The following is a 15,464-nucleotide window of genomic DNA, read 5'->3' on the forward strand; positions in this document are numbered from 1 at the left end:
GGGTCCAAGAGTGGGATGCCCATGGTATCTCTTCCCTTGTCTGACATGAAGGTGTCAATGACTTTTCAAGAGATGTTCAGTGCTTCTTTGTTGTCCCACTGTGCATCTGGGGATGTCAAACATGATTTTTCTTGAACCGCCTCATGGTCAGCCATCAAACTTACTGCCCAACCAACATCATTTTGACACCAGCCAAATGAATGGTTTGCAATGAAAATTTTACTTATCATCCACATCCCTGTTAGTAATGATCCATAAGGCTATAATATAGGAACCAACAACACATATGATTAAGTGATTTTATGTGAATTATGCTTTTCTATTTCTCTAATATTTGAATAAAGTGCAATCTATAGCTAGCTATGGGTATACAGTGACATCTTTCTAAATGAAAGGGGAAAATGAAGGAGATGAAAATCAGTTAAATGAAATAATAAACATGCATCTGAATCTAAAACAAATGGTATACTGTACCTCTTTCCATATTGTAGCTTTTTTCTACTTTCTCAGCAACCATGATCATTGCTTCATCCTCAGCAGTTTGCTCTGCCTGCATCTTAATGAGGTACTTTTTCAAGAGGTCCAGCTTCCCGCCAGGGTTAGTCACAGGGTGTCGCAGCATACGCTTTACATAACTTTCGTGTTCTTTTTCAGTTGACAGAAGAAGTGCTTGTCTTGAGAGATTACTGTAGGGTCCAAAACCAACAAGGATATCTCCTTCTGTGGTACTCAGATTAGGTTGTGGCCTTTTGTCTCTGCGAGCTTTAATAGCTTTCCTCATCTCTGGGAACATGTTGACATACCTTTGAGAAAAGCATTAAAATGAATAACAATGTACATATTGACTCTGCAGTGACCATCATTTATACCCTTTTTTCATATTGGATGATTTTAATTTGCAATTACTACCTGTACAGTGCTTCTTTGTTGTCCCACTGTGCATCTGGGGATGTCAAACATGATTTTTCTCGCACCGCCTCATGGTCAGCCATCAAACTTACTGCCCAACCAACATTATTTTCCACGAGCCAAATGAATGGTTTGCCACGGTACTTGCCAAATTGAAGACAGCTCAGGCTGAGCACCCATTTTATCATCTGGATCACCCTTAGTTTGCAAGAGATGTTTCTTTGCTTCTCTCTCGACCTTTTAAAAGAAAAATAACATCTAATCATTAAGGTGGCAAGACTTTAATGTGATTAAGCATTTGATTACAAAGCATTTGGGTATCAGTACAGTTTCTCCAGTTGGAAGAGTCAGTTATTAATAAAATTAGAAAAATTAAATTAGAAAATGAAGTTTTAATACAGTTTTTTGCAAAAGTGGTTGAGAAAAACTGGACTTAGGATTCTTATTGTAGGTATGGCTTACCTTGTGAACATTGACTTGAGGTTGTGAATGGAGCACAACGTGAGGGGGGACTTTCCTGGTCTCGGTCAGCCTGGAAGAGAGCTCTTCGACCTCCCTAGTCTGGTCCTCTGAGTAGCTTACCGCAGTTTGGCCCTCCAGTCTCCGGTTGACTGTCCTTTCATACAACTGTATGAAGTGTCTGTTGGTTATCCGGAGCTGGTTGGCATCCTCCCCCGCACTGGTTCGGTACTCTTTCAGTACCCGCTCCATTCTCTCCTTCCCTGTGTGTTTGGCCAGGAGGTTGTTAATGGTTGAAACCATATCGAGATGCCAATTTGTCACCGTTCCAGATAGTGTACTAAGCTTTAGACCCACTACTGGTGGCCTCGACTTGGTCAGCTGGGCAGTTCCTGATGGCCCTAACACACTTTCCTGTTTCAAGTAGAAGATAAAAGAAATTTATAATACAGGCAACCTAAAGATAAATGTGTAATAGTAAAGTTACCTGCTCATAATTTTCCCTCATATTTCTGACTAGTCCTGTAGAGTTGCTGCCGATTGTGCCCTCGCTGACGGCCACTGTGTCTTTGAACCCGAACACTTACCATTGTACGTTGTTCCAGTGAATCTGGTCCACCAAAGAGGGCCTACCTGCATGGACCACAGCTTCACTGTGGTGTATTTTGTTTTCATAACAATCATTGCACGCACCTGTGTTTTAACCTCCTGTGATGATATCATCTCTTCCACTTTTTTCTGCGCCTCAGCATCGACAGAACAGTCAAAGGAAGTGTGAAGATAACCAGCATCAGGTGTGGGCTCATCCTCCGTTGCGGTCACAGGCACCATGTGGACTTGTTCCTCATCCAGGGTTGACATATCCTCGTCAGAGCAGTCCATGCCAAAGTTTCACCGGTATGGTTGTCACTGCAGGAGAAATCTGGGTATTTGGGGTGTCCATACTCGTGCTGGTGAACGTTGTTCAGCTCTGACGTCAACTTTGGGTCAAATGCAGGCAAAGTTAGATGTCGATGCTCTATGGCACGCTTCCAAGTTCCAGTGCGTAAGACCCAAGAATGTCTGTGCCTGATGAGGATAGAACCCTTCCAGCTGTGATGTACCGCAGAGTGGTTGCCATACTCGTAGGCGCGTGGCTGGAGACTTAACACCAGCAAGGTGCACATAGTCCACCAGGCGCTAGAGAACTCTGCCAGCCTGGTCTGTGACATGTTCTGCGAAATATTCATATACCTCTGTTGACAATACATTTAAAATTAATCCCTTCTTGTTGTAAAACTTTAAATGAATTAGTTGACAACTACAATCACAGACCTCTTCATTGAAATAATAGTTGTTAAATTTGCTTTTAGAATATCTTAACCACCATAATAATAATAATAATAATGATAATAATCAGCAGTAATTTTTACAACGCATAAGCGACCATAAATGTGGGAGAAGCCCGGAAGGGCTTATGAATTACAACTTATATGTTGGGTGGCTTCCAATTCAACAGGGAACAAGCTCAACCAGATACACTGTACATATCACATTGTTAATATCACAAAATCTGGCACAAGCAAGATAAATGGAGATTTAAGAGGCATATTTGTGATCTCATAATTTCCTGTTTCCTGCATTTTGTAATTTGTAAGACTCTCTCTCTTCTGCAATATGTCAAATCCTGACAATTTGTTAAGATTACTGTACCTGAGCCATTAACAGGATGAATACAGATCAGAAAGACAGCTGCGTCTGATTTGGGTCCTCTGCTGTTACCATTCACTGGTCATGCTCTATTTGAAGAGCAGGATCCAGTTGGCATTTCAAACGATTGGATGACAGCGTGGACCCTCTTCTCCAGTTGTTCTGGGCCTGGGATAACAGTTCTGAAATGGAAAAATGAATAATACCATTTATAAATTAATATACAATATCAGTGTACTATTGGTTGTCAGGAACGTAATATTGTAGCATCAATACAGGTACTGAAACCTATTGGTCAGACAGCATCAAGCTGGATAAACCCTGGATGAGGAAAGATGAACTGAAGAAGCCAAATAAGCAAATAAAAATAAGAAAATAAGCAAATAGGAAAATAACACATTGTGTTAACAAATATAAACCTATCAACTTGCACTATTTTTGAGGGGATGAGGTGTACAGTATTTTGTGCTTGACAGCTAGGAATGCTGAGTTTGATTAAATGGGTGATGAGTTAGGTAGTATCCAACAACTGTCATTATTGCCCTTAATTCTGTCATTTATTCAAACATTACAATTAAATCTAATCTTACCTGCAGTGTTTTCTGATCTGCTTCTAAGTAGGGTCTCCCTTGGCACCTATGGCAGCTCTAGCTGAATGCAAATTCTGCATGTCTTCCTCATCAATGATGAAGAAGGCACTTGATAGTAGACCCATGAACCTCGGGTAGGCAGAGTGGGCATACGGTGGAGCAACGCAACACTACTTATCTATCCACCTAACTGCTGCCTTGTCAACTGCCGCCATCTCGTACCTTCTTGAAAGCCCTTGGTAATACTTATTCAAGGACATTTCTGAGTCACTGTCCACCATAACCCATGATAGAACCTCCCAGAACTCATTAAAGGTACAAAATGACTACATAACTCCACTGAGCAGTTCCACCTTCTGTGCCAAAGTAAGGGTGTGGTCGGACCGCCAGAACTTCCCAAAGACACTTTTCAGATGGCCATAGAGATATGGTTTCTGCTCAGTGTACTCACTGATCAGAACAGTTGCCAGAAACTGCTCCGAGATTGTCACACCTCTGTATCCAGTTGGGTTTTCATACGTCCCAAAAGGTGCACTTGGTCCAGCATGATCCAGTCCCAAAGCTGCATCCAAACTAGCCCTTGTCCTAGCCTGCCCACGGACTATTTTCAAGAGTGTCAGGTATTGATTGTGGGCTCTTTCAAATCTGAGTTGCAGCAGCTCTTCAATTTCTTTACTGGAATCTGAAGGGGATTTTCCAGACCTCCTGATTTGGTCCACCAGGCTCTTGCACACAGCCTTCCTGTATGTCACCACGGCAGGAAACAAGTTCTGCAAAGCTTTGGGTAGCATCTGTAGATAGGATGGTTGGTCAGAAGCCCAGGGAGAACACTTAAACTTTGTACAGTAAAGTGTGCTGGCCAGGATGTAGTATTGGCCAGTGTTCGGCATGCCAGAACTTCCACCACCTGTTCCAACAACCACCCTCGGCTTTCCTATTCCTCTTTTCTCTGCCCGTCCAGTACAGGATGCTGTGATACAGGGAAGTTGTGCAGTCCCCATTAGCTGTTGGCAAATGATTTCAGGACTCCAAACAAACATGGGATGAAGCCAAAAGTCATCAGGCTTTGGGAGTTAATTTGCTGGTCGACTCTGTAGTTCGCCAGGTGGAGGGGTATGCCACAAGGGTTGGCCTTGCCATCTTGATGGTTTTAGATACTCCACTGTTCCTGGGAGCAATCCAAGCTTCTGGAGTTCTTTCTGCATCCACATCTCTTGAACCGAACTAACAAATCTTTGCCAACTCAAATCTGTTGCTGTGGTTGCAACCTCTTCACCAATGGTAGGTTTGGATGAAGTGGTTTGGTCTTGTTGGGTGGCTTTCCGGGGGGCAGTTTTCTGGGTCGAGGTAGAAGGCTGAGCAGGCGTATCTGGCGAAGTAGTTGCGGAGGATGATGGCAATCCCTGGAGATGCACCTGGAACCTATGCATCGATGAACCCTGCATGACGCTTTTCTTGCCCAGGATCCATCTGCAGTACTTCTGGTGCTCTTTGTCAGAAGACTTGGTCACATCTCCATACGTCAGGGTGTGGAAGCGGCCAAACCCTAGTACATTGAGACTAACATTCCCCGTCTCCTTGGCTTTCTTGTCGGCTTGGATACTAGTCACTATATTTTTGTGAGCTGTCACTCAGGCAGGTACTTTCTTCATGTAATTTACCAAAGAAGAAACATTTGCAGTTGCCCTGTCAACTTCTTCTTTGGTCTTGCCAGAACTCTGGCCTTTCTCACTCTCCCACCACAGGTAGAATCCATAGCCTGGGTCATTCTCCATTAACCACCTGAAGGTTTTCCCGCGGTACTGACCTCTGTATCCACAGCTCACCAAGAACAGTAATGTCATCAGGATTGGCCAGTCCTGATAAGGTGAGCAGCTGTCTTGCCCTTCGTTCAACATCCTCTGGAGATCGTACGATGGGAGATGGCTAAACGGTGGGTCTGGCTTTGTACGTTTTCTTCACCTGTTCTGCCTCTACTGTAAGTTTGGTGATGACATCCCTAGAATTTGTCAGTCGGATATTTGGGCCAGGCATGTTTGACAAATGTTGTGATCTGTGTACCTGTGAGATAGAAGCAAGAATAACAATCCTTAATGTAGTACATTTGTTTAAGAACTGGCATAATGCTTTCAACGTAACCACGTGAAACAGTTGATCAAGGGAAGCAGGGTTCTACCTTTGCGAGGATATAGCTACAAATAATTGAAAATGAATATAAACACAATATGCTCTTGATACTCTCAGGGTAAATACTATTTATATACCATAAAATAAATGAAAGAGGAACACATACACAAATCTAATGATTAAAAAACATTCTTTTATAACACTTGATGTAAGGGGAACCAAACACCAAGGGTTCTTGTTAGTTTCTTACGAACCTTTGGTCTTTGGAAATCCTAATGCTCAGTGAGTATGAGGGCTTCTGAGCATTATCTTTGAAACATATACAAAATAATACAAAACTGGACTACAGAGTGCAGGGCACTAAAGTCAACTTTAGCCACTAAGTCGATAATATAATATTAATATATTAGTAAAATATTAATGTATTATAACTGATAAGAAAAATAATAGCCTTACAGTTGGGGCGCCTCCAACGAAAAATTTAAAAGTATAAATAACAAACAGTTCTGTGTCACAGATGTTGCCGAGTGGTTCCTAGTACTGTTTCCCTGTTAGTTCTGTGTCCAAGTCTTCTTCAATCTCAAGGATTATTGGACTGATGTTTTGCACACTCCTTGCATTGGCATAAATGTTTACTTCCCTCTCTGATTTTGGTTTACCTGATACTCTTTTTTTTTCCTCCATTTATTGATAACTTGAGTCAAAGAACAAACTTTATACTTACATACTAGATGCTTCATATTATGTAAACGTCATAACACATTAACAGTTGTTCAAAGAAATGCAGCACAATGGATCGAACAAGATTAACGGATATGAGAATCGCATGTCCTGAAGGCTTGTTTAAGCTGCATGGAGTTAACTTTACTTTTACTAGGATAACGATGTACCTGATACTCTAACAGACAATGCACACAGCAGGAAAAACGTGCTTTGATCTAGCTGTTTGATTGAACTTCTGAACTAAGTCCTTTCCGCTGCTCCTTGCTTTTGTGTGATACTTTTATTGCAGGATCCTAAGTGGCAAATCAGTAAATAAACCAACTAATACCTCATCAACTTTAACTTATTATAAGTCAGCACAAGAAAGGGAAAGCAACTTGCATTCCAAGTCATAAATGCAAATCTTCATTGTCTGAAATATGTCCCTTTGAAATAAAAATTGTAACAGTGCCCAAATGGAAAACATTCAGTGCCTTCGCAAAGAATTTCTTTCCATGACTATAATGCAGAAAACACTGTGTCAGTGCTCCTAAAAGCCTAAGCAGTTCTCAATGCTGAACCAAATTGAATCTAATAGTAACAATATAATGTATGCATCATCAGGACTGATACAACTGGTTAAGGAATTATCCTTTACTATCCTTGACCAGTGTTGGATTTTCAGGAATTTGAGGTTGTCCAAAGGACTACCCATTTCAAAGATTTCAAAGATTTGGTAGTCCTGCAAGAAACTTGGTAGTCCTTCCAAATTTTCCACCAAAATTGAAAATGAACACAAATAATACAAAACAAAACATTTTGGTGCTCAATCTGATTGTGTCAACCAAAGCTTTATTAGTTTAGCATATAACCATGTTATTGTGTACTGTTTCAAATCACTTTCATTCCTCTATTTCAATCTCTGACTCATCACCATCTTGGTCATCATCATCAGGAATGGCTCTTCTCGGACCATAGGATAGCTGGAATGTTGTGTGAATGTTTGTGTAAGCTTTCGATTCGTAACGATGCACATCCCTTTATAAATTCTGTTTTGCATAGGGCTACATCCTCTGTTTTTGCCCTATCCTCGCATATTGTACAAAACATAAGCTTTGACGCATTGTCATATCAAAGCCATGGTTTAAATCCTTGTGATCCAGTCAGGATTTTTTAAACGATCGTTGCCGCTTGTTTTGGTCGTATTTTTGGCGGACCGTTCTCTTTGTCATTGTCCGTCTGAGGCTTTTTCTTATGTGGTTCAATTTTCTTCATAAATCGCCACATATTTAGATCATATCAGATATCAGAATATAGGAAAATATATGCTACACTCTTTACACTAAAATGTGTAGGTGCGTAATGCAGCATGCATGTGTTAAAGACTAACTTTAAAAAGTAAAACAGATGACCGCTATCCAGTATCCAATGTGTAGGAGTAGTCTAATATGGCCTACTTTAAAGCCATCATTGTTTTTACAGTGGAATGTGTTCTGCCATTAAGACAAACCAAAATATTTGCGAATGTAAGAAGTTACATCTTTGTTACACCTATTCTTTGGTAGATTTTCCTTGTGTTTCTGTGCATTCATTTAATGATGTGATGAACATTACCATAAGAGCTGCTGAGAAATGTCAAATATCATGCCCTTTAACTTTGAGGAAGCTGTTATTTAATGAGATCAGAAAACATGAAATGAATTTAACTGAGTAATGGTATCTGGATTTTTGTAGATTTAAGTTGGTGGTGCTTTACCAAACCTCTGATTCTGCTCTTGTTCACACCATTGCATTAGAAAAGACCAAGAAATGTCTTCCATATAGCAGTTTCACTGCCAAATGTATAGTGAGCTCACAAAATGCATCTCCATCTTGGAACTTCTGAGACAAATAAAATCAGTAAATTCATCCTTGAATATGCTACAATGTCTGGACCACACCCTGTCTCTGTTCAGTATGCTTTATGTGTCCCATGTGACATGAAGTCTAATATCTTGTTTATAATACACTTCATTCATTATATGACAAACAATTAAACTTACTGAATTACAACACCACACTCCACGCAAATGAAATGAAATGAAATTTAATACATTTTGATAATGCATTTTCCTAATGTATAATATATAATGTATAATATACAGTAACTGTATCTCATGCTATTTTGAAGAAATTCTGAAATTGTGGTGTATTTATCTTCACTTTTTTGGGGTGATTTGACAATGACCCCTTAAACTCTGTTGTCTCACTAAAGAAAACTCTTGGAAACTTAAACCATACTGAACCAAAATAAAAATAATAACATCATTTTTCCAGAACACTGTTGCCACCAACCACCCATGGTGAGAAGAGGCTTATAATTTACAGCACAATTTATCTTAATAGGCTCGCTTCATGAAGTTAGGACCTATTTTGGGACCTGAAGGTCATAATTTCAAAAGTTGTATTTTGTCATGTCATTATTAATTTTAGGTAGCCCTCTAATGGAGGTTTAAGAAGGGAAAAATAATTGAAGAAGCTGAAACGAAAATGCCAGAATGGCTGTGTATGCATTTATACTTAATCAGTTTGTGTTTTGGTTTTACAACTTAACATGAATGTTAACATTTGCTAGCCTCTGAAAGTAGAGCTTAAGAATTAAGTTCTTCTTTACAGGTCCTCCTTAAAGATAATGATAAGTTTTACGTACTAAATGGTCTGATATAAATCTTATGTAATAGAATAAAATAAATATATAATGTTCCTGTGTGAGTGTGACCATTACTCTTGACTTTATACCTTTAAAGTTTTTCATTAGGCTTAAAGTTACTAGAAGTTAAAATTTAACAGTACATGATTTTGTTCAAGTTCATAGATTTTTGCTAAAAATGTAAACATTCTAACTTTCTCTGGCTGAAGCCTACTTCTGTTTGCGGTAACAATGTCCAGCTGTACACGAAAGTCGCTCAGATGAAGAACTTGATCCACAAATACACAAATATTTTTTTGCCAAAAAAGTAAGCCAAGGCAACTTGACTGCCTCTCCCTTCCACCACTCCAGTGGGTCGGCCTCCTATTGAATCGAATCGGTGGCAAGATATGTCCCAATCTCTTTCTTGATTTTCTGCTCATTGGTAAGATCCGCAGATTGGCCACCAACACCGCCAACTTGCCCTCGCTTTTTCACCTTCTGCAGCAGATCTGCAAACTTTCTTTTTCCTTGAATTTGATAACCTTCCCCTTAACTGGTTTCCTCTGAAGCTTCAGTAAGAATAAAAGGGTCCTTGACTTTCTTTTTGATGTTCCCTACACATACTGCAATAACATACAGTAGTTCTTTGTTTCTAGTAGTTCTTCGCAGTCATGGTAATCTGTTTTGTACCGGGGGTCTAGAAAACATGCGAATTTCAATAATGTGACAAATCCTTCCATTTTGTAGTGAGATAGTTGAAACTAATTGTGTTGGGTGACTTCAACACACTTGTCAGTTGTCACACTCTAAGCATCAATGCTTCAATTGGTGCTTTTTTATCTCAAAATTTGCCATAAAATAAACAATGCCATGTAAATTTCATCCATTAATACCAATATTTAAATTGTTGGAAAATCCTTATCAGTTTCTTAATTGGTTGATATCCATAAACCTTATGGTCCAGGGATTTGGAAATCTCTGTGGTCCTGACTTAATTTGACAAATTTAACTCAACTTTCCCTTACATCAGTCAGTTAGTTGAGTGGAAAATTTATGGCAAGAAATCACAAAGCCTTCTTGCTGTCCTTAGAAGTTTGCATTATTTCTTCTGCACTCACAAGATATTATGTGACATACAGTAACTCTACATTAGGGATAAAATCTCTAGCTCTGCTTTCTTCATCAGCAGCTGTAGTTAATTAATGATGCCAGACATGCCGGCACTCAACATGTTCTGTTTCTTACTACTAAGTCATTTCTCATGGCTGCCGTGGCTTTTCTTCTCAGAGAACTTAATCATAATTAAATTGCTTTAACACCCTAACTGTAACTGTAACAGAGATCAAGACTCTCATTGCCTCCTCATATTGCTAAATGTATGAAATGCCAACTAATACCGTGTGCTAGACCTACAGTAGGCCAGCCTAGTCAGCAATGTCCTTAAAGCTACTGTCACAGCGGTATGTGAACAAGAAATAAAGGCACAAACAAGTAGTTGAATTTAACAGAGTATATTATATCTTCACTTGGCTGGATATCTGCTACTGAATAAAATTGGTGAAAGGTACATCTTATATACTATTTTACAATGGATTACAAGAGGCTGGGACAGGATGTTACTCTGTCCACATGTTTACTTTACTACATAAACAGTGTTTAAAGGATATTCAAGTGTAAAGTTTTATCAGATTGTGTAGAAAACTGCTGAAATCTGACTAGCTGTGATGTCACATCCTCACATTCCTGAAAAGTCTTTGATTTTATCTCTAAATATTTTGTGAGATTTCATGACTTTCAACCAAAAGATATGTCAGGAGATCTCGTATTTGTCAAAAGAAGTATTTGAGATTAAATTAAACATCTGAAGAGTTTGATTATATTATTTTCAAATGTGTTAAAAAAGTGTAAATAATTTTTAAAGAAATATATTCACAAATGGTGAGGATGTGACATCATACCCTCACAGTAAGTCTTTCTACACCAGTCGTTTTCAAAGAAATTTTGAAATCTTCAATGTGTCATATCTGCTTAACAGAGCATGCTATCATGGTAGTTTCTTCACTGTTCTTTTTGTCTTTTTGTGCTCTTTCATACAAAATAGACATGTCAAACACCTGAAACAATCCTTTAAGCTACTGAGAAAATGACCACACATTCTGTTGAAGACTACATAATAGTAGGTGCACACAAGTGCAGGGATTCTGTTGTAGAAAGTTACACTGGAGGCCAGAGTGTGGGTGATCTCCTGGAACTAAGAAGTTGGAGGCTTCTGGGAGGTGTGATGTAAGAACTTCCTGTCTGTGCTACTAGCTAAGATATTGTAAATATGTTCCTAGGGTAAGGGGAAGGTGAGATACTGTATTGGTAAAATGCTCTCTGTTATACTACTGCAAGACCCTAAATTTACACTGAGCAATATAAGAGGCAGAGTATCAATAGGTATATTAATGGTGCACTGTCTCTTGACAAACAGCTACTTAAGCTAGGCTACATGGCACAAGATGCATGCATGCCTATACAGCTACTGAAGCTAGGGTATGGCACAGATGCATGCATGCCTATACAGTTACTATTTGCTAGGCTATGGCAAGATGCATGCATGCCTATACAGTTACAACACAGGGTAATGTAGCATAGAGGTCATACCTGTATGGCAGCAGCTTTGAGAGAGAGATAACTAGCACATGGCATCAACTTATATACTAGGTCACTGTAAAAGTCAACCTAATTAGCATGGACCATACCAAAATGCAGACAGGGATGTCCAAACAATGAACACAGTGAATGTTTTGGGACACCACAATACTACAACTTCATCAATACTTCCACTTAATTTGAGTATGCTACATCTTTTCAGATGTTTGTATGTGATAGTTGATGAGTGTTTACTTATACAATAAAATGTGTCAATGATGGAAAAGCTGTTGAGAGTTTGAACATGAAAATTTATAGTCTTGAAGGAATGTTATTGGAAGCTGAAACATTGTTAATTTTGATCATGAATACCAAATGTTACATATTTGGGTAATGTTGTATTTTCAATATTGTGTACACATAAACCTTGATATGCTATACCTTGAGTGCTCTGAAGAATGGATATGTGGGTATAATTAATCATTTATTTTAATTGTGTTATTATTATTAATATTGATTTATTTGTTTAGAAGGAAATGAGAATTGGATATTTTCTTGTTTTGTCCTATGGTGTCTAAGTTTGGAGAAAGTTTGATTGTAGCAGTATGGGGTCCCATTGATTGAAGAATGGACATTACACTAGTAATTATCCATATTTTGGTATATAGTTGCATTCCAGTATTGTGTACAAATACACCTTGCCGACTTTCTCCTGCACTATCAGACCAACCTGTGTTTGCGTCATATTTGATGTAAACATAAAGTCATTTGTTTATCATTAGAGTACTTTCCAAAGTACCTCAGGCTTGGAAAAGTTGAATGTTCACAACTACACTACACAGTTTAGAGTACCCACATAACCAATGGTGTCCTGTTGTTGATACAAGCTCATTGTTTAAGATGACTTGCAACATATATAATTGTCAATTCTGATAGTCTATACTGTAACTCAGCACAAAACTTTAACATCTCTAGAGATGACTATCACTCCAGTTAAGGCTAGTTGTAAGGGCAGACTGAGTAGAGTTTGGTGTTACTCGTGTCCCAAAGTCACTGATATTTATAAAATTGTTAAGATGTGAGCTTCATTTGTGAATACATTAACTAATGCTCCTTACTGCTGTAGTAACAGTCTCAAGTCTAGAGATTCACTTGTGTCCAGATGCCCTAGGAGTAATTTACTTTCCTCGATCACTAGACACAGCTTTAAACATGGTCAAATGTGCTGAATAACTATCGTTTTTAAAAGCTGGAATAAGCTTTCAAATTAAATTTAAACTTCATTTTGTGTACAATTATTAATACTCTGATTAAGTTAAATCTTTCTTTTTAATACATCCTATTGACTACTATTCATGTTTCTTTGTTTTTGATACCACCAAGTTGCTTTACTTCATTTCTCTGTTCCCCTTATTTATTTTTTTAAAGGTTACTAGCCTTGATAAACAGTCACTAGCCTCGATAAACAGTCATGTTTTCTAGTGTCCTGTATGCATGTATAAAGTAATATGTACACACGTTTGTATATTTAATTCTACTCATAAATGTGTATATATATATACAAAATATATAACTCAAAGCCAACCATGGCTTTGTTTGTGACCTGAAATTTCTCAACAGATAGCTAGATTGGTGTGTACTATTATTCCATGGTGACTCGTGTGACATTTTTACTAAAATTCCTCTCTATTTGATATCATTAAACAAATAAAGAAATTACCTGGGAAGAAAGCATTCATGTAGCAGTGAAGGAACGCCTTAATGCTTACAACAGTAGAGAAAAAATATTTATACCTCAAGTATTGGGGGTGAAATTGGCGAAAAACTAAACGTGACTCGCGTGACAGTTACTATTAGCAAAATTCAGAATGCACACACATGTATTTGATTTCTTATGTCTTATTAAAATTTTTCCAATCAATTTTTATAATCATACCGAAGTTGAAAAACACCTCTACCTCAATTGCTATGCAACTTTGGAAAAATGTTGTAACCCATGGAAATAATGAGGAAGATGTATTGTGACTCGCGTGACAAGAAAACGTGACTCGCGTGACAAGTTCACTTTTCGGATAGTTCTAGACCAAATGCAGTAATGAATCGAAAGTATAGATCTTGCATAGTGAAATATAACATTCATTAGTCTAGAAAGTGTCCAAAAGGTACTTCCCTTGGTAATGTCCAGATGATATTCATGTCCCCGAGTTACCTTCATGAATGCAGACAGAAGGTAACATACTGTACGGGTAGTACAGTTGTTCAGGCAATATATCTTGTCAATTAATATTTATAACAATATTTAGTCTGTTGAAGTCACTCATTTGAAAGCTATAGAAGAAAGAGATCTATCAAAATGTGATTCAAATTACCATTCTGATTTATCATATTTGAATAAACCAAAAGTGTAATATTTGAGAAGATACATTCGCTCATAGTATTTTGGGAATGATTGAGCAGTTAAAACCTTAAGGTTGTCAAGTCATAGCACATGGCATTGCCAGATACAAATATAGATTATGTTTTTGTATATTACTAAAAAATAAATGACATGTGCTAACTTTTCAAATGTGGTGATAAAATAGGCATTATATTGCGAATAAATATTCATGATTTTAAATTCTGATATTTCAAATAAAATTATTATAATTAGTTGCATTATGTGTGCCCATTTTATTCAAGTTGCCTAATTAAAGGGGTATGCATATGATATCTTCAATCAGTGATTCATTCATCAAACTATAACATCCCTGTAATTTTCACACAGTAAATAGGTAGAAACACTATCTTGATTTGACGTGACTCGCGTGACGTGACTCGCGTGACATTCGTAAAGGGTGATTTTCTGCAAAATTTGAATATCTTCTGAAAAGGAAAATTCAGTAATCCTTTTGGTATCTATGTGACGACTTGAAATTAATTATTTGGAGTGAAACTTTTGTGCAGGCAAGGAGAAAAAAACAAAAACAGTCAATTTTGTGACACACGTGGCAGTAAATCAAGGATGTTTACTGTTTTCAATTTACCACTATGTCTAATGCCTTGATGTCAAAATAAAATTGAAGCTATTAAGTGAGCACTATGCTATAGCAAATATAATTAGTCCAACACAGAGTTAATAGGTAGAAACACTATCTTGAATTGACGTGACTCGTGTGACGTGACTCGCGTGACATTCGTAAAGGGTGATTTTCCGCAAAATTTGAATATCTTCTGGAAAGGAAAATTCAGTAATCCTTTTGGTATCTATGTGAAGACTTGATATTCATTATTTGGAGAAAAAATATTGTGCAGGCAAGGAGAAAAAAAAAAAAAACAGTAAATTTTGTGACTCGCGTGACAGTAAATCGAGGGTGTTTTCAATTCACCACTATTGTCTAATGCCTTGATGTAGAAAAAAAATTGAAGCTAATAAGTGAGCACTATGCTATAGCAAATATAATTAGTCCAAAAAACTGATGATACCTATGATTACTATGTACAAATCTGCACAAAATGAAATTTCACTGTATTTTTCATAATTTAGTTTCTACGGGAACCATTTGTTATTACCGACCCCATAATCAAACAAATGACATTTTGGGGGTGAAAAAATTATTTTTAGTAACTACAAGTATTCTTTTTATTGGAAACTTATACAATTTTAATGTACAATGATTTTAAATTTTTTGGTATGATGTTGACCT

The sequence above is a fragment of the Apostichopus japonicus genome, chromosome 1 (genome assembly GCF_037975245.1).
Source record: "Apostichopus japonicus isolate 1M-3 chromosome 1, ASM3797524v1, whole genome shotgun sequence".
NCBI lineage: Eukaryota > Metazoa > Echinodermata > Holothuroidea > Aspidochirotida > Stichopodidae > Apostichopus > Apostichopus japonicus.